At 37.4% G+C, this 24,474-nt stretch overlaps 1 protein-coding gene across 5 annotated transcripts in view; it reads left to right on the top strand.

The window, feature by feature from the left end:
- The window catches only part of LOC134796354 (putative polypeptide N-acetylgalactosaminyltransferase 9), a 328,216-nt gene that overhangs the window by 235,442 nt on the left and 68,300 nt on the right, over positions 1-24,474 (top strand). The gene's annotated exons all lie outside the window — the stretch shown is intronic.

The raw sequence follows: 24,474 nt of genomic DNA, 5'->3' as shown, positions 1-24,474 counted from the left end.
TCGAAACCTTCACCGGCTTAAGAGCGCTCTTACAAGAAAAGTCGAAATAATGCAAAATTGATGATACTAGTCGACGAAATTCAGGACTTTGCGCTCATTATTAGAAACAATGAGTACGTGTTCCAGTAAAAGCGTCTTCTTATCTTTATAAATATCGTTGTAAATATTAGAAAAAGGACTTATTAAATTAGTAATGATTTTTTTTCTGATGGTCGTTTCCGAAAAACCCCGTGAAGCACTGAATGGCGAGCTCTTATTTGGAAATGTTGAGAATTTTACTCTGCTAAACCTGGCTATTTTGTATTACTAATACCCTGTACTTTAGGCATATCAAACTATATTTTTCCTACATACCTTTGAGAAAGAGAAAATCAAAGTAAAACGAACTCGATTTTCTCTCCGAAACAAGTGTCAATTCCTACGAAAATCTACTTAATATCGAAGTCATTTTCATACTCAAGCAATCTGCAACGTTTGCTTATACTGTTGGTATACATTAGTGTTTATGAAATTCTACTATAATTTTTTGGCAATTTTTTGAAAACTACTCTATATTACCGATGACGCGCGCTGCGCCAGCTCAGTGCCGCGGCAGAGCTTGTAGAGACAGGACGTGTGTCGGTCGGCTCCGCACATTTTCAACGGCGACGACGAGGTTTTTTATCATTGTGTGCGGCGGGCGCCGTGTAAAACGCTATACTGTGTGCGTGTAAACCGCAACGAGAGACTTTGATCCTAGCACCGTTTTTATAGTATTATAATTTATAATGGTACAGTTTAATAAACTACCGGACAGGATTAAAAATATTTGAAACGACCTGACATTCTATATGTATTTATTTGACTCAAGATAGTTTGACTCAGGGTCTGATGATGGAGCCGGAAGGTGGTCACCGGTATCAATCAACCATGCAACTAAACCACTTCGTGTTTAGGCTCGTTTTATTCATCTCAACAAGATCTTTGACACAAGATAGTACTCAGGGTCTGATGATGGAGCCGGAAGGTGGTCACCGGTACCAATCAACCATGCAACTAAACCACTTCGTGTTTGGGCTCGTTTGATTCGGCTCAACAAGATCTTTGACTTAAGATAGTACTCAGGGTCTGATGATGGAGCCGGAAGGTGGTCACCAGTACCAATCAACAATGCAACTAAACCACTTCGTGTTTAGGCTCGTTTTATTCGTCTCAACAAGATCTTTGACTTAAGATAGTACTCAGGGTCTGATGATGGAGCCGGAAGGTGGTCACCGGTACCAATCAACCATGCAACTAAACCACTTCGTGTTTGGGCTCGTTTGATTCGTCTCAACAAGATCTTTGGCACAAGATAATACTCAGGGTCTGATGATGGAGCCGGAAGGTGGTCACCGGTACCAATCAACCATGCAACTAAACCACTTCGTGTTTAGGCTCGTTTGATTCGTCTCAACAAGATCTTTGACACAAGATAGTACTCAGGGTCTGATGATGGAGCCGGCAGGTGGTCACCGGTACCAATCAACCATGCCACTAAACCACTTCGTGTTTAGGCTCGTTTTATTCGTTTCTATAAGATCTTTGACACAAGATAGTACTCAGGGTCTGATGTTGGAGCCGGAAGGTGGTCACGGGTACCAATCAACCATGCAACTAAACCACTTCGTGTTTAGGCTCGTTTGATTCGTCTCAACAAGATCTTTGACACAAGTTAGTACTCAGGGTCTGATGATGGAGCTGGACTGTGGCCACGGGTACCAGTCTACCATGTAACTGAACCACTTCGTGTTTGGGCTCGTTTGATTTGTCGCAACAAGATCTTTGACACAAGGTAGTACTGAGGGTCTGATGATGGATCCGGAAGGTGGTCACCGGTACCAATCAACCATGCAACTAAACCACTTCGTGTTTGGCTTCGATTCGTCGCAACAAGATCTTTGACACAAGTTAGTACTCAGGGTCTGATGATGGAGCTGGACTGTGGCCACGGGTACCAGTCTACCATGTAACTGAACCACTTCGTGTTTGGGCTCGTTTGATTCGTCGCAATAAGATGTTTGACACAAGATACTACTCAGGGTCTGATGATGGAGCTGATGATGATAGACAGGTACCCGTCGCCACCTTCGCGCTCCATCATCAGACCCTGTGAGTACTACCTTGTGTCAAAGATCTTGTTGAGATGAATAAAACGTGCCTAAACACGAAATGGTTTAGTTGCATGGTTGATTGGTACCGGTGACCACCTTCCGGCTCCAACATCAGACCTTGAGTACTATCTTGTGTCAAAGATCTTGTTGAAACGAATAAAACGAGCCTAAACACGAAGTGGTTTAGTTGCATGGTTGATTGGTACCGGTGACCACCTTCCAGCTCCATCATCAGACTCTGAGTATCACCTAGTGTCAAAGATCTTGTTGAGACGAATCAAACGATCCTAAACACGATGTGGTTTAGTTGCATGGTTGATTGGTAATGGTACCTTCCAGCTCCATCATCAGACCCTGAGTACTGTCCTGTGTCAAAGATCTTGTTGAGACGAATCAAACGAGCCCAAACACGAAGTTGTTTAGTTACATGATAGACTGGTACCCGTGGCCACCTTCCAGCTCCATCATCAGACCCTGTGTATCTTCAGTGTCAAAGATCTTGTTGAGACGAATCAAACGAGCCTAATCATGTTACTACATGGTTGATTGGTATCCGTGACCACCTTAATCATCATCAGATCCTCAGTACCAGTTCGTTTTTAAACCCTCGTTGATACAAACTTTACAACCTATAGGTACCAAATGCAATGACGAAACATGTAAATAAGCGAGTAGGTAAGTACCTATAATTTCTTTCGAGTAATATACCTTCATAAGTACAAGTATGGGGCTATTCATAAATTACGTCGTTTCAAATGGGGGGGGGGGGGGGGTCTGGACATCGGATGATGGTAACATGACGTAGGAGGAAACAGATTCATCCGAAGCTTGATTTTTGGATGCTTTGAAGGGGGGGGGGGGGGTCAAAAATCGTCAAAAATAGATGACGTAATTTATGAACAGCCCCTATGTACATTTGCACTGCATTTAGTATTTTCGTACTTACCAAATAACAGTTTTAGAACTTTAAAAGTTAAGTACAGTTAGTGTTGTTATGGTTGATTTCAATATGCTTCGCGAAGGATCAAGAATGTTTAATCCATCATTGTAGTGCGAGTGTGGTAGAAGGGATCGGCATACTGAGCTCGCACGGCCTGCCGCAGCGCGTAAAATACCTAAACTCGCTCAACGCCGAAATGTAATAGCGCTCTTAATTGGCATTTATATTGATTGTCTATTTATCATTGGGACAAAAAACGTCGGATTATTTTTAGTAGTATTATTAATGTAGTTTGTATGGCTCCATGTATTGAACATTAATACAGTGTGGGTGCGCACCAAACTATAAAACACCATTGGATTTGTGCTATATTAGTATCGAACTTAGTTTTCCGAAAACTTCGCAGTAGATATGCCGGCGCCCGCACATATGCGGAAGTGAGCTGTAAATAAAGAGATTAAAAATACGGGTGAAGCGTGAACCGTACAACTATAGGTAACTGTTCCGTAAATTGCAAAATTTTAACTTTTAACTATGATTTGCACATGCACACGTCACACAGTTTACAATACATGTACCTACTTACAGAAACATAAACAAATACAATTTGATAGAGTTATCAACATGCGGTTTTATCGCTTAGACGATGATGTTGATGTAACTGTGAGTGTCACTCTCAAAACAAGTTTGGTTTTGAAAATTCGAGTATCACATTTTATTCCTCTTCTTCTAAGTCGGCCCTCACCGCTGAGGATCGTGACTCCGCATACTAATTTTCCTTATGGTAGCTCTTCACTTTTCCCTGTTGGTTGCTTTGTGCGTAGTGTGTTGTCCATCTTGGCCGATATTTGGTCACACCATCTCGTTGGACTTGGTCCTCTAGGCAGTCAGCCGTCCACCTTTCCCATCACCACCAGTCGCTCCAAGTTGTCAGGGTCTCTGTGACCGAAGTATCTCAGTACTCGTTGAAGACAGATGGTGGATTATCTAGGTACCTTTTCCAATTTAAGTTCTTAATTCAAGGTAGGCAAAAAGCACTTTCGAATAATAGAAAAGAAACATTGTGTGGCAGGTAACTAGACAATCGCGAAACGTTTGACAGTCTTGTTATCACAAAACGTGTGGCTCCTTACAACAGTTACAACGCTACCTTAAGGTACTGGCCCCGTAGCCAACGTGCCAATCGCTTACGCTCCGTAGCGATCGAAACGCAACTGTCATTGTTGCACTAATATGGAAGAGTGATAGAGACACAAAGCGATTCGATGGCGAAGCGATAGCGATTGTCACCTTGGCTAAGCCGCCTGTGCAGGCGAAGGAAACGTCGGAAAGGTCATTTGGTCGATTTCTGTAATGCGGTGTAGTCTGAAAACCAACGTGGCAACGTTACCTTAATTCACCCTGTCAAAATTGTGGCTGCAATATTATGCATTATTTTACACGTCTGGATATTCCATTTTGTCTGTGATCTCCAGTCACTTCCGCCTTAAAGCCTTTTATACAACGCAAAAGCTTCCCCTAAAGTTGCCAGTATTTATAACAGTATTCGCTAAATCCGTGTATTGGCCCCTAAAATGAAAATAGACAACGTTTTACAGCCACCGTTGGCCCCGCCATTAATTTCACCCTGGATAAACATGGCGATACTGAAAATTCACCAATATTTTTTGCCAATTTATGCGTTCACAGCTTTTGGATTCTTCAATAAATGTAAGCGCGTATTTGGCTACGAAAAGGGGTTACTTTTACGTAAATAAAGGCATTTCGTAAATATTATTTATGGGTTTGATTTAATTAAAATTAGAATTCACGTTCGTAGTGTTAGAACATCACGACATGTTTTGTACTGTTTGTTCAAAAATGTATTTATTAAAAATAATGCAAACGAAAATACAAAACAGTTTTGAAAATGAAGATGTAAAAGTGACTTCGATACTTTACTAGTAGCCTTTCCACACTCAAGAAGTATTTCTCACAAGCGTCCGGTCAAAGTATTATTACCGTCACAGACCAAGGGAATTTTGTTATTCACGTAAAGGGAACTTGCGTCCCGCTAGCTTGATATTCCAGTAGCTTTTCAACTGTAGAAATGTTCTAAATCAAACCAGTACAAGCATGGACGTTCACTACAATCGCTTGTAGAGGTTTCTAAAGTCACAGATGTTCTGGTGTGAGGTGTACCTCAGGGAACAACTCTGGCCGTGTTTTATTACTAGTTTTCGTTTTGTCTTTTTTCACCGCGTCGGTACTGTTGCAGCCGTATTGTTTGACAATGAAGTTAGTTGGATCCCGGTCTCTGTGTTGTTTATATCGATACGCCGGGACAATTGAGCGCGAAGGAAAACGTTGGAATTTGAGATTGCAGCGCCCTAGATGCAGGAATTCTAGAGACGATTGTTAGAGATAATGCTTGAATTATGCTATGTGATCTGGAGGAATGAAAAAATACAAAAAAAGTAGCTATGTGAAACTGAGACTATGTTATGTATAGTAATAGTAGAAGAATATATCTGTTTTGATGATTATGAATTATTGTATATGCTCTACATCAGCGGTCGGCAACCAGCGGCCCGCGGGCCGCATTGCGGCCCGCGAACTTCTCACTTTCGGCCCGCGAGCCTCCCTGGCAATTTTGTATGTAATATTGATAAATGACAATGTCTGATAAAGTCATGAATATTAACAAAGTGCGGGCCGCGTCCACTTCGTTAACTGCAATGTGGCCCTTGGCTGCTAAAAGGTTGCCGACCGCTGCTCTACATGAATTATTATCTATCTCATCAAGGTAGATTCATTCTTCAACACACCACAGTGAATTCACATGTGCATACTATTGTGAACATGCTGCGATAGGTACCTTTAAAATTGGAAGCTTCATAGCCTACGATGTCAAATTACTATCAAAGGGACTGTATGTTTTGTTTACCATCGGTGATATTCTATTGTTGCCTGTCGTTTTAAAATCAATATTAACCTGTCATTTCGAGACATTTTGTGTCAGAAAGCACGAATTAGGTATTGAAATGACAGGCCTCAAAATTACTTCAACTCTTATGCACACTTATTTGAACTTGCTTACGTCACCATATTCATCATTTTGCCAAGACGTGGGTTAGTAATTTTTAAAGAAGCCAACTCAAATATAAACTAACCTTTTGATCTAGTGGTATTTCTAAGAGTGACAAAACACACAGAGCTGAGGACATCAAATTTTTCGCATATTTTCTTTGCAGGGACAAAATATTGTGAGGAATCCCCTGAATTTATTTAGGACAGAACATGTAAGAACGCAAAGGGCTTCGTGAAACAAGTATCAAGGTCGGGCCGGCAAGAAAATGTTTACGCACAAAACATTCGGCCGAAAATATGTGGTTGAGGAGGGAAAAAAGATTTTCCCTGCGCTCAATTATTCTTGCACATGTGGTTCACGTTTAGGTTTCATATCTTAAGAGTACTTTATTAATAAAGCCAATGCGCATTGATTCTTAAACTTTCATAATATATGAGAAAAATCGAGCAAACGACGACTAAAAAATATTTATTATTGACCAAAAAAATTTTGCAGATCTTTCTCGCCGTTATTTAAATGTTTTACTTTAATCGTATTCTTACTCTTAATTTATTGTTACTCTAGCATAGATGAAGCGATTTTTTATATATTTTCCTTTCATAACATAACTACAGTCAAAATTTATAAAGTAAAACATACTCTTTGAAAATTAGTAAACATTCGTCGATCTCAAGTAAATGAAATGATGGTCTCAAAGATCCGCTCGCACTTAAGTAACCAAGTTATCCGTACCTACACATACTCCTACGAGTAAAGAGGAATCTGTACTTTCATTGCCAGTGCATAGTTCTCGTTCTAATCATTTCCGTTCAATCAGTCTTTCATATCTAATCGGCTTAAGCCTTTTCATTTCCCGGCATCTCTTTGATTAGGCTTCACTTCTTGTTAAAAGTAAATGAGTAATATTTTTCCAAGGAATTTAAATACGTTTGACGACTATTTCATTTCTACTTTGCCAAATGAGCCAAATCTAAGAAAATGACCCGTAACAGAATAAATTCAGTAGGTGTACAATTGTACATACATACCTGATTTTACAATTCAGCAAACATATCTACTGTTTTTTGAAGTAGGTACAAAGGATATATAAAACAAAGTATTGCTTAATCAGGCGTTAGGCAGATTCCGCGAAATCCTCTCATTTATTATCGTGTTTAATTTAATAAAGCTATTTATTTGGACCTTTTCTGTTCACTTTGAATACTTAATTCTGTTTCAAATCAACAGATATTTCACTGTTACGTAAAAATGAATCGTAAAATGGATGAATTCTTTGCTTAACAGTGCACTGTTTTGGTTAGATTTGATTCCTAAAATTCCTTTTCCAAATAGGCCCGCAATTTCAGCAGGTATACCATTAACAATGTTGTCATATATTCTCCGAGTTGGCTAGATATCACCACATACCTCGAGTGCTAGTTAGTGGATAGCTGAAATGCCTTTCCACGTAACTGCAGAGTTGCAAGCATTACGTAACTTTTGTGAGAATCTTGGTTCCGTGGACTTTAAAGTGAGCAATTTCGCGATGGACAAAAAGTGACGAGAAAGCGAAGGTCTGGGAAAGCAATTAAAATAAGTTGCATGGGTTAGTTGCATTAGATGTTTTAAGTCATTAATCACAAGTCTTGTAATTATAAATACAAACCAATTTACGATGAAAAGGGCTATTTTATCCTAAAGTACCGCATAATAACGAATGTAATTATCAATAGACTATTCAAAAAGCGAAACCCTGTACACAACATCGTAACCATTATTACATCTCTCGGATTACTCAAGAGCATCATATATTGCATCAAAAGACAACCTCTTTTTGAGCTGCGAGATCCCCGACTTTCATTACACCAAGATGGATAAACAAAGTTTCACCACAGACATTTCACTTTTATATATCAGCCAATGTACGTGAGTAGCTATCGTAATCGCCATTCCCGGTGGATCCTCCCGCGCCATTAACCATGAAAGAAGCGATTGGCTGGAAGAGATTAACTTCCAACTCTGTATCTGTTCGACACTCTTGCACGCTTGCAATGTAAAGGCGGCGATGGAGACCGCGTTAAAGCAAAAAGTCTAAGAATTGAATCGTTCGAGGCGTCTGCGAGAAGCGGTCTGGCTGGTGTGGGGTGGTTTTTAATTTATTGCGTCGTGTTCGGAGATTTGTTGTTCTTTTTGCTTAAGGGATAAATAAAATTGACTTCTACGGATTGGATGGCATGATATAGCATTCAGGTGAAATGTTGCATAACTGCAGAATTATAAATCAATGTCCAAGTCTTTTCTTTAGTATTGATTTCACTAAAGGTCATAATCAATGCTTTGCTAATAAAAGTTGACATAAATAAATTTCGTTTTGCTTCTAAACTCCACCGTTTAATGGTTGATTAGGTCAATTCTCTTCGTTGTCTTGTTTTTTGACCCCAAAAAATTTGACGGAGTTTAGCTTTTTGTATGCAGTGACATTAAGTTTTTAATTTTACCCAAGAGAATTATAATCTACAGCTAGAAAGACATGCAATACCACAATTTTTTTTTGTTTGATAAAAAATAGAAACGTGACATAGTGATCAGAAACAAGACAACGAAAATAATTTTGACCCGATTAGCGGAAGAACAAAACAAACACGTTTTAATCGTATGGCAAACATATTAAAAAATAGAAACAAATATAATCAGATGTCTACACTAAGACACATAAGAAACTAAAATAACACACCAGTCGCCAAAAAAGGATCATCCATTCTTCCCAACTCCAAAAAATATTCGCTAGTTTCCGCTACGCCCCTAAACCCAGCACTGTCAATGGATGATTGGCGGAAGGAATAACCCGTCAGCGGGCCTGAAGCGAGAATTCCAAATAAAGCCGACTCGGACAGCTGACGAGTGACGGCTGACCGAAGTAGGTACCGAGAATCCGAAGCTTGGGGATTCATAAATGTCAGTTATAGCTAATAGTTTGATTTAACCTATATACTGTGTATTGATAATCGTGGATTGGAATGAAGCTTGATCAATGTTTATTTAAGTGGTTTGGTTTGTCGTGGCACGTACAATAAAGTGGAATTTAATTTTTTGTGCAGAAATACCTATGAGAACTGTTCCACAAAACCTCATATACATCCAAATGTGGGAGCGACTATTTTTATCGACTGATAAAAATAATTATTGTATTTATTTCGTGGTTGAAGTTTGTTCACGTTATTAATTGTAAATAGTATAGGTAGTAAATGTTTTATGACTTGTAAATAGTGTAGCTTAGTATTAGTTAGATTACAATAATAACGGAAGAGCGGTGCCTCCCAACACAGGCATATATTGCTTACCGGGAGACACCTTCCCTTAAATTATATGTACTGTTTTTTATGAAATAAAGAATTTTGTATTTTTTTTTGTATTTTTGTATTTTTTTCACGAAAAACAGATTTTAGTCAAAAATGGCATGTTGATTTAATCTCTTCCGACTCTATTTTTCTTGTACATTTATCGACTACTCATCTATTTCACTTTTGAATTTAATAAAACATAGGTACTTACCTATACCTATTGCCAAACAAATAGAGGGAATTGTTTTGATAATAAGGAACATTAGGTTTGAGTCAAAACTGTAGAAAAGAAAAATGAAAACCAAGTGTGAGGTACATTATTTACTTAGGTCGGATACAAGGGAACCAGGGCTGTAGCAGAAATATGGGGTGCGAAGTGGCTTACTTATGACCAGGCTTGGTGTCAACCCTATATATTACCGCACTGTCAGACACAGCGTCTTGGCTTTGGAGTTATTTTCTTCTTTGTATTTTTTGTAGCCGTAAAGCAAATTGTTGAATTGTGCACTTTTTCTTAATCTACTGGAATTGATTTTAATTGTTCAAAAGCAAAGATTATATTTGTTGAAAACTTATACATAAAAGGTATATTTTCGGGATTCTCAAGATTTAAAATTATGTTCTTATTTGTGTTTTTGTTACCCCGAAGCAATCATGTGTGAAAAATTATTTGATATTAGTTTGAGCGGGTATATTTTGGGAGTATCCACTAGACTTTATAATGTTTTAGACATAATGTCTAATACAAATACACCAATGTTACATGTCAAAAGAATTATACAAAAGAATAAGAATTATGTCTAAAGGAGAACTTAGTAATAGGTACCGTTACCAATTTAAATCACCGTGTGTGTAGTAAATTGCAAAAGCTTTCTTAATGCAAAAGACATTCGTGATTATACTTTAGCGTTCACAGAAAATTAAACTTCTGTTTTTAAATGGAGTTTAGTTTTCGCAAAACTCAAATTGTTTGTGACTATGGCCTTTGTTTTAAAGTTAAATTGGTCTTGTAATATTGTTTATTCTTCTGTGAAATTGATTTAATCTAACAATAGAGGTCTATAAAATGGAAAAGTATCGCATTTAAGAACCAATATTGTTGAAACAATTAGACGGAAAATTGATTTTACGCTCGAAAACTGTGGTGAATCTTATAGTTATTTTTTTAGCAGCATTCACCTTGTACAATTATGTATTGTGACACGACACGAAACTCTTGTGGAGATTTATGGACTTGACTCGGCTCTAAAGGACTTATTCCGGTTTTACCGTTATTTTTTGTTGGAGCCGAAGAGGTTATTAAGTTTTCGCAATCGGTGCGAGCTGCGAGTATTTTTGGGGTAAGGAAATCCAGCATAGTTAACGGAGCTTGTACTTTAGCTGATGATTTTATATTTATTTAATTACACAAACGGGTCTACCGCGATATAATTTCAATCCACAGCTGGTGCAACTCAGCTGAAACGTCGGAATTAAAGGTAAAAACAATGAAATTATATCGCGGTAGACCCGTTTGTGTAATTAAATATGTGTATAAAACGCGAGAGTTTAAAGTGTTATATTGCAAACCGATACGGGATTTTATATTTACTTGAACGTTAGTACTTGAACAGCTAATAAGACAGAACAGGTGATCCAGATCGATCTCTTCGTTCTAATTTAAATTTGTCTATGCGCGTATCTATGTGGAAAAACAGTGTTGCAATTGCATGATCATTTGCGAATGTAAGTTGAAATTGTAATGTTGAATAAGTAAAAGGATATCTGACATCTCGCTGCTTCAAATAGCACAACTTGCTATAGTATAATCAACCGTAAACAAAGTAAACTAGCGTATAAAATACTTAAGGGATTCCCTGGCGCCAAAGACCTTGGGTTTGAATCTCTTAATTTTGTAATGTTTTTTGTAGCTTATCATTTTAACAGCAACGGCTTTAAATAAGCAATATAGTATCCTATATTTAGTTCGATATTCATTATTTGGCATCAACTTTGAACAATTTTAGGCCAAATAACTGGTTTTCTGGCCATAACTTTTGTGTTAATTCGTTTAAAATTAAAATCTCTGACCAGTTTTTAGAGACGTCAAAGACGAACCTAAATATGTAGACTTCGTACAAAATAGTGTATTTTTAGACAAAAAAAAACATTTCAAAATCCGGCTGATAAGAGTGGAGATAAAAGATTGAAAAAGCGATAGCCGTTGGTCTTAGAATTCTATATGTAGTGCAAATGTAGAATTAGTGATTTTAAGCTTGTCTAAAATCGATGATAAGGGCGGGGAGCTTCTTAAGTAGCCTCATAAGTAACATGTACCATAAGGGTCAAACACATTTCAAAAAAAGTTACTTGTGTGGAACAATAAACTAAAGTTAACGACCCAGGTATGTAAATATTATATTACGTTTTTCTTATTTGAGTCTCAGATGCTGAAGAAACGTTTGCAAGGAAATAAGGATGCGACGTAAAAAATAGCTTTTGATTATCTTAACTTTGTAATGTATGGAAATACGCGAACGAATTCAGCATACAATAAAATGTGTATGAGCCCTAAGCATATACTACCAGCCTTTATTTATTGAAGTGTTTACTAAGATCGCGTGACCAATTTGGTCGCATTCTTTTAGTTGCAAAATTCCTCGAAAACCGTTTCGATTAATACTAACTATTACAGTTTTTGTTGATAATTTGTAACTAAATGTAGGTCATAAATGTGAACGCGACTAAAATAAACGATCGCGCTTTCAAATAAAATATTAAAGTGCTGAGAATGCAGTGACATCGATTCTTCTTGTAAATATCCTTTATCTAGTATAGTCACAGTGTAAAAAGTAAGTGTCCGACGCCTTTGATGTGTGCGTAAATGCCGACACCGAACAAGAACACAGTAGTAAGGTTGTCACAGACTTGCCCTGTAGGTAGTACCGAGCTACTAACAAGGGCGATGTATACATCTCGGGTGCGCACGACCCACCACTCGCACCCCGCACGATTACCCTGTCTACCCTGTCGAGGCTTCGTCGAATGACTGTATTGTTTTATAAACTGTGGTATAGTTATTATAATATCTAAGCGGTCTAGCTCTAGTCTAGACCATCTTAGCCTGGGGGGTCGTTTAGCACTAACTCTACTGCCATCACACTATCTTAGACCAGCGAGGCGTTGTCACGGCAATAGTCATGTGCTGCATGTACATACATATTTCCTGAATTGTTCCCAAAATTGGAACATTGAGTACAATGACTAACACATGAATGACTGTACTAATTTACACCTATGATGACGAAATAAATGTTTGATTGATTGAATGATAAAAAATTTAATTGAAAGAAAACTTTTTTTTTATTAGTCCTAAATATTTCATTGTAGCGTAAACACCCCAATAATCGACAAGTTAAGACCGAATATTCGACTTCCTGTCAACTTTATTGCTATGACATTATGATTGAAAATGTCGATCATTGGAGCTGTGTCGGGCACTGGAGACGTAGAGGATGTTACTTTTATTATTTGTAATATATTAAGCAAGTTACATTTTGGAAACTAAAATGTGGAATCTGTAGTTGTTGAGAATATGATCATTATTTGACGCTAAATAGGTTACAAAACATTATTAATAATATTTTCGGGTCCTGTCAAATACTCACAGGACGGATTTAGGTCGTTCGAAATTGCTGAGCTCAATTTTCTTTTCTCAGTTATTCCAGGGCGCGTAGCCAACGTGCCAGTCGTTAACGCTCCGTAGCGTATCATAATCATATCTCTCTGTCACTCTTCCATAGTAGTGCGTCAGTGACAGTTGCGTTTCGTTCGCTACGGAGCGTTAACGATTGCACGCTGGCTACGCACCCAGGAACGTTACCGAGAATATTCCCATCTGGGAATATGATACGTACATCACTACACGGATGTAACCTCAAGTTTAGCCGTTTTCCTTATTTATGTGCTAGCAGGTGTGGAGCGCCGCGTGGGTTGTTGGTTGTTGTGTGGGGAATTTAGAGTGACTGAGAAAAAGTGCATTAAGTAGACATAGAGATTCTTCTACCACGAACGAGGCAATGCTAGTGACTTGCTTCCGGTATTTAGTTTATTCTTGTTCATTTATTTCCAAATGTGGCCTTTGTATATGAAACTTATAAGATAGGCATCGATAAACTAAATATCGGAAGAAAGTTACTTGCGTTGCCTCGTTCGTGCTAGAAAAATCTGTATGTCTAGCAATAAGACTACTTACCGGAGCTAGGGTTCTTGAATTTATCTAGTTTATGTTATATTTAAATAATGTTTGTTATATTTGTTACAGGTAATTATCACCCTTGAGCCGCTCCTCTCATCTGATCGGTAACTTGTAATAGATCCCTTCGTAAGTATTGTAAAGGATAATATGTTTTAGCACGCATATTCTAAATTCTAATATAGTCCTCCACGTCGATTTCGATGACGGCGACCTCAGCCTTCAAGGGTTTTTCCTCTTATTAGCTCTTATGAGGCAGGCCAGGCCAAACTTGTTCTTGATAATTCTAATAGACTCCAATCCGTACGTACAGTCGCCATCAGATATATCGGAGCGGCCAAGGTGCTCACAAATATCGGAACACGCCTCTATTGTCAGGGCGTTAGAGCGCGTGTTCAGATATTGTGAACACCTTGGCCTCTCCGATATATCTGATGGCGACTGTACTATAAATAATTACATGTTTAAGAAATTAAATCAAGTAATTGAAGCATACAGTTCTGTTTGCATTGTATCTAGCAGAATCTTGTGCTTGGCAGTAGTTCTCCTTTATTGCTAAACCTAAATAGAAGGATGATGAAAATTTCACTGCACGTACATACATACACATATTATATAGACGATCGGAAAACCTTCTTCAAACTGGCTTAAAAATGCACGCGACGCTTTAAAATGCAGCCACCTTGAAAGCCGAACGTTCAATTCAAGAATCTCGACATTTCTGTAGGACCAAAGGTAACCTCAATACAACCTTTTGAGTATATACCTCATACGAGTTGGCGACAAAGGCAAAAGAAGATGCAAGTCACAGATATGAGTCTACTTACTATTACTAACAACGAAGGAATATATAAAGACAAATACAAATACAAAAATACAAAATACAAAATTCGATATTTCATAAAAATATACATTTTTGTGATACCAGGGTTGATGGGGTGATGTGAGGGTTGTCGCACCAGCCCGGGTGGGGGCGACGTAAGACTGTGTGAGAGATGATATGAAGCGAACGCAAGTGAATGATGAGATGACGGGCGAGAGAGAGGTATGGAAGAAAAAGACATGCTGCGCCGACCCCAAATGAATGGGATAAGGGCAAGCGAATGATGATACATTGTTGTGATACAGGGGATGGAGCCGCCCGGTAAGCGAAATAATATGCTTCTGTTGGGAGGCACCGCTGTTCCCTAGGTTTTTAAGTAGTAGGTTAATTCGCCAGTAACTGGCCCCCGGCCAATAAGTGGGCACCCTAAACAAAAATGAATTCTATTCACCTATATACAGAATTCATTTTAGTATAAGGACTATAAGGTTTCAATAACTGGCCAGCCTTCAATAACTAGCCACCTTATACTAAAATTAATTCTGTTCGAAAATTATTTGAATGTGATATCGGAAATCTGCCACTGGACACCCGATACAAACATCCAACCACACCGTATTCAACCATAATAAATTTTCCCCAACCGTCTGAGAACGTACCTAAATCCCCGTCCTCCGTCTGCATAGATGGCGGTGTAATCGCATAGGAAAAGGCTAAAATGCAGCGCGATACGTGAATGAAGCTTTCTGAAGCTGCACCTTTGACTTGAGTTGCCTTTGCAAGTTCAGTCAGCGTGTGATTTTTGGGATGGGAATAAGTTTGTGTCGTGTTATTTGTGACTCGATTTCTTCTTTGCCGCTTTTTGCCAAGATTTCATGTTTGTATTTGACACTATTTGAAAACTCAATGTTGTGGTGAAATTTATTAGTTTCCTTTAGTTTTCTGTGTTGTGTGTGTGTTTAGGTCTGTTGTATGATCTGATAACAATAGAATAGAGAATAAGGTCCTAAATAGTTACAGAAGGCAAGTCAAACTCGGTACTTTTAGGTATTTTAACATTTTGAACACCATCTTCATCTTTATATGAAATAACATATCATATCACATTGCACATATTCTTTTACTTATTAGAAGCAACATTTTAGTATTTTGCTGCTTAAAAGTAATATAGGGTCAAATTTTAACCACCGTTCATACTCTGTGTAGTGACTTTATAGGTCATACTGAACAACTTTTATTATGGGGCTAATGCCGAAATCACGAAAAAATTTTGGCTGTCCCATAGAAAATACGGCATCACATCAGTCGGAATGTATGAAACACCCAAAAAATTTTTCGTGATTTCGGCATTGGCCCCAAATTAAAAGTTGTTCAGTATGTATGACCTATAGTTCGTTTTTTTAGCATTAGAAAGAAGGTAAGCGATCTTGACATGTCTTTTAATTGAAAAACGCTTTTTAAAAATCAGTAACTATTACTTCTGAAAGCAGAAGAATATAAATGATTCTACTAGATTCCTAATTGCTACATATTTGCCGTGACTTATTTTTAAAACGTGTTTTTCATTTAAAAGATTTCTAATGCTAAAAAAACGAACTATATAAAGTCACAACGCAGAGTATGAACGGTGGTGATAATTTCATCCTGTATTCGTATAAAATATAATGTGTAACTTTTTTTCATTAAGTATACTTTCCTTGTTTTTTGTCTATGTATAACTGCACCTAAGTCCTACATAAGTTTTGTACATTTATCTCACCCACATTTAATTAAATTTCGGGAAACTCATTTTCATTCTAACTGTACTGTCAATTTTAATACGGCGTATATGAAAGGGAGCCGGGAATCAAAGCGGATCCGTTGAATGGAACACGCAGTTATGTGTACCGACTGAATTTTTTATACGTCTTCTGATATTCTTGCCTTTTAAGTATTTCTGGGGGACGGGAATGCATTTTTAATATGGAATTTGTGACTTAAGTCGACGTTCAAAGGCGTTTGCTTGAACTTATTTAAATTGAGTATGTAGTTTCGTATATTTTATGACTTAAGTACTCTGTTTTTTTATCTTGAACATATTTTGGCAGATTTAAATTTTACGTTTTATTTAGTTGTCGATTTTTTTGTCGTTAGATTTTCATGCACATATATTTGGCTGGTTTGAAGAGTATGAAATCACAACTTATTCCAAAACAAGAAGTATGTAATTTACCGTTGATTTACTCTAATACTATACCTTTCTATTGGCTCAGAGAATACGGTGAAATTGAGCTTAGGTAGGTATATTGTTCAGAATAGGGAACTTCTTCTTTCTTCTTCTTCCTTCCCTTAGTCCCAGTTCTATCTGGGGCCGGGCCTCCGGTCGGGTTTATCGAAATCTATACAATATCTATATATACAAAGAAACAAAAATCAGCCCTCATATACAATTCTGTATTATGTTTTCAATCTCCTATTATCCGAAACTCAGACTCTATAAAAAAACCGGACAAGTGCGAGTCGGACTCGCCCACCGAGGGTTCCGTACTTTTTAGTATTTGTTGTTATAGCGGCAAAAGAAATACATCATCTGTGAAAATTTCAACTGCCTAGCTATCACGGTTCATGAGATACAGCCTGGTGACAGACGGACGGACGGACAGCGGAGTCTTAGTAATAGGGTCCCGTTTTTACCCTTTGGGTACGGAACCCTAAAAATTGGCCAAAACTAAGTTCAAGAAAACGATAGCACCGGGCAAAGTTACACGCTAAGGTGATTATAACTTAGTGCCAAATTGAATCAAATGTACACCCAGGGGCAAATAAGTTAATCCCCAACTTATTTGTTAAGAAGTTCCCCAGTTATTAGAGATACACCCAGACTTACTGGCAGTGCTTTTAAAGCTAAGTTTAATTTATATATTTTAGCTAAGTAAATTAATTTAAATGTTTTTTCGACGTGAAACGTAGAATAGAACGCACGCGTCGTCGCACGCACTTACAAAAAGCGGCCAAGTGCGAGTCGGACTCGCGCATGAAGGGTTCCGTAGCAGCAAGTAACATAATAAAATTGCGGTTTACGATTTATGACGTATTAAAAAAAAACTACTTACTAGATCTCGTTCAAACCAATTTTCGGTGGAAGTTTGCATGGTAATGTACATCATATATTTTTTTTTAGTTTTATCATTCTCTTATTTTAGAAGTTACAGGGGGGACACATTTTACCACTTTGGAAGATCTCTCGCGCAAACTATTCAGTTTAGAAAAAAATTATATGAGAAACCTCCATGTCATTTTTGAAGACCTATCCATAGATACCCCACACGTATGGGTTTGATGAAAAAAAAATTGAGTTTCAGTTCTATTTAAGTATGGGGAACCCCCAAAATGTATTGTTTTTTTTTTCTATTTTTGTGTGAGAATCTTAATGCGGTTGACAGAACACATCAACTTACCAAGTTTCAACAGTATAGTTCTTATAGTTTCGGGAAAAAGTGGCTGTGACATACGGACGGACAGATAGACAGACAGACAGACATGACGAATCCATAAGGGTTCCGTTTTTTGCCATTTGGCTACGGAACCCTAAAAACCAGATGTAACGGAAAGTATGGTGCATTCGCTTATATCTATCTAGCTACAACTATAAAATCTACTAAAGACATAATTTGATATACACTCGGCGTCACGGAAATCGCACACCCACCGATTTTTGTTTTAAGCGAATATAGCTCTTATCATATGTATTATACCCTCACAATATATACATCATTTAAAAGCACAATTAATAAGCATTAAAACATGAGTAAAGCATTTTTGGGAAAAATAATAATAATCACGAAATTACGGCGTTCTGAAAGAACACCTACAATACGCGTTGTAAGGGTCGCTAGTTGCGTTACCTTGGATAGGTTTAAAAGGGGGGGTAAAAGTGGAATATGGGTCATTCGGTATCCAGAGTTCACAGAGGTCACACCGGAACAGCTGGAGAAAGAAAACACCCCAAGAAAATGGATACCACGGAAGCAGAAGCAGCTCAAGCAGTAGCCCTGGTGGAATCAGGAATGACGCAGTCTGCGGTTGCTCGGCAACTCAACATAAGCCGTTTCCGAGTTCTCCGAGCAGTTCATCGATTCCAGAGGACTAGAAGCTTCACCAGGAAGCCTGGATCCGGAGGACAACGCTGCACTTCCGAAAGAGACGACCGCTTTATTGTGTCGACGTCTTTGCGGAACCGTTTCTCCAACGCTGTCCAGCTGCAGCAACAGCTGCAAGCAGTTCGGAGAACGGTGGTGAGTGTCTCTACAGTAAGAAGAAGGTTGCGGGAGAAGAAGATCATGCCCCATAGAGCGGCTACGGGTCCCAAATTGACGGCAGAGCATCGGCGAGTCAGACGTGAGTTTGCTCGCGAACACAAGGATTGGACGGTCGACCAATGGAAGGCTGTCCTCTTCTCCGATGAGACCAGGGTGTGCCTGTTCTGCAACGATAGGCGCAGAAAAGTGTACAGGAGGCAAGGGGAACGTTATTCACAGGCCTGTCTTGAAGAAACCGTCGGATACGGAGGAGGATCCTGCATGTTCTGGGGTGGCATTTCCCTCGCCGGCAAAACCGAGCTCGTTTGTGTTTCCCGCACTGGTGGTGGTCGAGGCCAGGGATCCATGACTGCTCATCGGTACATCACAGAGATCCTGGAGGACCATGTGGTTCCATACGCCGAATTTGTCGGTCCTGGATTCACATTCATGCAGGATAACGCCCGCTCCCACACAGCGTTGATTGTTCGGGACTACCTTGATCAGGTTGGGATCACCGTCATGCAGTGGCCAGCAAGGAGTCCGGACCTGAATCCCATAGAGCACCTTTGGGATCAGCTAAAACGGAAGGTGCGGTCACGTAATCCTGCACCTGCGACCCTGGAACAGCTTCGAGATGCCGTCATTGAAGAGTGGGATGCTATTCCTCAAGAATACGTCGTGTCTCTCGTGAGGTCCATGAAGGCTCGCATGGAGGCAGTCATTAAGGCCAGAGGAGGCAACACTAGGTTTTAAGTTTAGTTTTAGGCATTTGTATTCCGATATTTGTTGATTTTATTGTGTTTTAATTTGTTGATTTTTTTGCATGAATATACGATTTTTATTTCTTATTAAAAAAGGTGCCTTTTTTTTACTCTTTAGTAACTATTGCATTGTTTTTAAATGAAGGGTTAAATTCTCTTTAAAATGATCCCACACACTCATACTTTACCTTCAACAACATAAGGTTTATAACGGCTTGAAACAAAAATCCGTGGGTGTGCGATTTCCGTGACGCCGAGTGTAGTATTTTTGACACTGCATTTGCAGCTGACATAGATGGCGTCGTTTTACCCTTGACACGTTTTGTTTTTTGTCTCGAAACGTTTATTGAAAAGAACATTTCATTTTTATGTTTCCGAATGTTAAAAACCGTTGGATAATACCGAAAAGGGACTCGTATTGTGTTGGAATTTTGTGTGATTTCCAGACATAGGAATCCGCGGGGCAAATTGTGAATTAAGACTTTATGTTTGTGTACTTATGGTACTAATTACAACAAAATAGTTAAAAATTAGTTTTTAATTGCCTAATCGTTTTAAAACAGCCTAAATTTTGTTGTAATTAATAGTACCATAAGTGCACAAACATAAAGTCTTAATTCACAATTTGCCCCGCGGATTCCTATGTCTGGTGATTTCCATCCAAGGACCGGAAAACCCCTCTTTACGCTTAATCCTATCAATTCGGTAACCCAATCGATTCGGTTACCGTATCATTCGGTAACCCTATCATACTGTTACCTGATTGTAATGGTAACCTTATTGAAACGGTAACCCTAACCTTTAACCGAGTTAATCTCAAAACCCCATCGCGATAGGGTTTTTGTTAAGGGTTTTTAACAGGTTTTCATTCAGTTATGGTAACCTTTATTATCGGTTGCTTACTGGTTTGCTACATTAATAGTACATTATTGACGAGGCTCGGAAGTAGCTACTTGCAGGCTGAGGATTCGTTTTAAACGGACGACCTTGGGAGTCCGTTTAATTGAATCCGAAGCCAGCAAGTAGCCTTCCAGCCGAGTCATATATAGTGCTTTTCTCAAAAATGGTGCAAGAAATATAAATATCATAGAAATATATTACAAAAGCAACGTTCTTACGTATATATTTTCACAGAAAAAAGTAGAAACAATTGAAAAAGTTAGCTTTGCCGCCTTTTTATTTTTTCAAATAAAAAAAAAGAAGTGTATTTTTCTGCCGAAAATACGTCAACCTATTTGAGACAGCTAAATAGTCGCGGTACTAATCATCTGTTTGGATGTTTAATGGGCCTGTGCCTTCATTTGATATGACCATTTCAACTTTTAAAAAGTTTGGAACTCGACAAATAATGGAATTTGTATGCAACATTGCAGTCCCAAAATCGAGACTGCAATGTTTATAACTTTTTAATTTTTGACTGACCATAAACTACGCGCTTCGCGACCTATTTTTTAAACGGCAAAGTCGACTTTGCCGTCCATTTTTGAGAAAAGTAGTTTTAGTGATGTGCCGTCAGAACTAAAAAAAATACTAAAAAATTTGTTTATTTTATTTACTTTATTTATATTTTGTTGATTTTATTGATTTTACTTATTAAATTTATTTAATTTAATTTATTTATTTAATTTATTGAATTTGTTGAATTTATATATTTTTGCGAATTTATTTAATTTATTTAATTTAATTTATTTATTTAATTTATTTAATTTATTTTATTTATTTTATTTATTTTATTTATTTTATTTATTTTATTTATTTTATTTATTTTATTTATTTTATTTATTTTATTTATTTTATTTATTTTATTTATTTTATTTATTTTATTTATTTTATTTATTTTATTTATTTTATTTATCTTATTTATCTTATTTATCTTATTTATCTTATTTATCTTATTTATCTTATTTATCTTATTTATCTTATTTATCTTATTTATCTTATTTATCTTATTTATCTTATTTATCTTATTTATCTTATTTATCTTATTTATCTTATTTATCTAATTTATCTAATTTATCTAATTTATCTAATTTATCTAATTTATCTAATTTATCTAATTTATCTAATTTATCTAATTTATCTAATTTATCTAATTTATCTAATTTATCTAATTTATCTAATTTATCTAATTTATCTAATTTATCTAATTTATCTAATTTATCTAATTTATCTAATTTATCTAATTCATCTAATTTAATTTAATTTATTTAATTTATTTAATTTATTTAATTTATTTAATTTATTTAATTTATTTAATTCATTTAATTCATTTAATTCATTTAATTCATTTAATTCATTTAATTTATTTAATTTATTTAATTTATTTTATTTATTAAACTTATTTAATTTATTGATTTTAATTATTTTAGTTATAATATAATAATATTTATAATAAGAACACACCACACAAGTAGGTATAAAGATAAACAAAGGAAAGGCAAAAAAACTTGTTTGTGCTGGAGGCTTCATAGACCGCCCATGCCAACCTCGGTTATTCAATAATAAGTTGAATTTAAGTGTGCGTAAAGATTACAATCGTTTGAACTGGTCAAAAACCTCATAATGAGGTAACTGAATAGACTGGGTTTTTATTTCCGTTACCGGTAACAGAGGTTAACTCGATCTGATACGGTTACCGAATCAAAGTGTTACCTTATTAAGCGGTTACCGTTATGGTAGGGGTTTTTATAAACACCTCTAAAATAACCCTATGAAAAACCCCGGTTAAGGTAACCGGTTCCTGTCCCTGTTTCCATCTGATTTTCGGAATTATCCGACAAACGAATTTACCCGAATACCGTATTTTGTGTTTTATTGTTTTGTGTTTCTTTCTCGCAAAGTTAGCGTTTAATTAAGCCAGTGCCAATAAACCAGACATGTTGTCTCGTTTCCTCCAACTTACACATTGTTATTGGCTAACACCGTCCCCGGTGTAATGGTCCAGAAACTTCTGACTTCTGGTATTGCCCAGGCCAGAGACGAGTTAATAGTAAAGATCGTTAATCATAACCATATAACATAGACTAAGGAATCCTCTACGCAGTTTAGAGCAATTATTTCATGAGACTGATGCTGCCAAAAATACTGGGGTGCGGGGGACGAAGTGAGCGAGTCCCGTGCCTTGATTGGTCCGTTCAAAGACACGGACGTCACACAAAGACACTTTGACTCGAAAATGGAGTCAAACTACCGTATATTTGTGGCAGAGGGGATAGCGCTACTATGCTCAGTCTGGAGGATGTCTTGTCTGTGCCAAACAAAGTCATCGACTAAATATTTGGCAACACCGTAGCCGCTGCCTCCGCCGCATTCTCGGTATATACTGGCCCGAGAAAATCTCTAATGCCAACTTGTGGAGATGCTACAATGAGACCCCGATCGACCAGCATATCAAGCGCCGGAAATGGAGTTGGATGGGGCATACACTCTGAAGGGATCCTGACCACATACCGAGGCAAGCCCTCGACTCGCCCAAGGAAAGAGGAAACGTTGCCGTCCAAAGCAGACCTGGCGCCGGACTATTTAATTGTTGCAGAGGCGAAGGCTATCGGGAAGACTTGGAGCGAAGTCAAGCACGAAGCTCAAGACCGATCCAGATGGCGGCGCACTGTTGTCGCCCTCTGCCCCATCTAGGGGACAGTTGTTAGGAACTGTCAAAATTTTGTTCTAACTGACAGGCCGATACCGTCCGGCGGACTGTTAATCAGTGGGCCTGGGCCCCTTTAAACTGTAAATTAAGATTCGATAGTCTGTATTTTACTTAGTCTCTGGCCCCGGGCAAGTTTATTTGGTTAACGCCGCATTGCGACTTGGTTTATTAGACAAGACGATCTGCCATTCTTGTAGTTGTTGTTGTTAAAAGTTGGTAAGAGTGTACGTGTATTAAAGATGGGGATGTAGTTTGTGATAAATGTACGTGGTTCGCGGTAGGTAGCCCTCAGGTTTTAGGAGGGGGCGTAGAAGGAAACAAAAGATATAGCCGCGCGCAACTTTCCACGGAAGATATATATATGGTCGAGGCGCGGGTTTTTACCTTTTACCTCAATTATTTACTCAAAAAAATACGATTAATTTGATTATGACACAAAGACCTTTGCTTTCCATTTTAATTAACTTCAATTATATGACTTTTTTGATTCAAATTTAATGTGTAATTCATTTTTGATGTATACTTCGTTTTTTTTAGCATTAGAAAGAACTTGAAAGAAGGTAAGCAATCTTGACAAGTCTTTTAATTGAAAAACGCTTTTTAAAAATCAGTAACTATTACTTACGAAAGCAGAAGAATATAAATGATCGTATTAGATTCATAAATCATAATTGTTACATATTTGCCGTGACTTATTTTTAAAATGTGTTTTTCAATCAAAAGACACATCAAGATTGTTTACCTTATTTCTAATGCTAAAAAAAACGAACTATAGATGTAACCAGAGTTGGGCAAAAATTAACTTGAATAAGAATAAGAATAAAAACAGAAATTTTATTCTTATTCAAATCGAGTTGAATTAGAATAATTCTTGCACTAGTTATTTTAGAATAAAATTAAGGTGAATAAATCATGTGACTTTTATTTTAAATGCGGAATAAAAAACAGAATAATTATTCTAGAAGTAGGACTATTCTAAATAAGGTTTTATTCAATTAAAATGTTATTTAGAATTAAGTTAATGTTTGTAGTACAATCGGTTATATTTATTTTTGTAAGTTGATTTTCACCCTTCTATTTAAAAGTCGGATTGAATTGATATTTGTTACTTTAGTTTAGGTACAGTACACATTGAAGAGTTCCGCTATACACTATCTAGTTCTATCCTCCGATCAGGATGCTTAGCCAATATGCCAAACGTTAACGCTCCGTGGAGTTGCGTAGGTATAGTCTCTCTCTATCACTCTTACATATCAGTGCGATAG

Source organism: Cydia splendana, chromosome 13 (genome assembly GCF_910591565.1).
Source record: "Cydia splendana chromosome 13, ilCydSple1.2, whole genome shotgun sequence".
NCBI lineage: Eukaryota > Metazoa > Arthropoda > Insecta > Lepidoptera > Tortricidae > Cydia > Cydia splendana.
The sequence above is the reverse complement of the archived record's forward strand: the minus strand, read 5'-3'. Positions and strand labels throughout refer to the sequence as shown.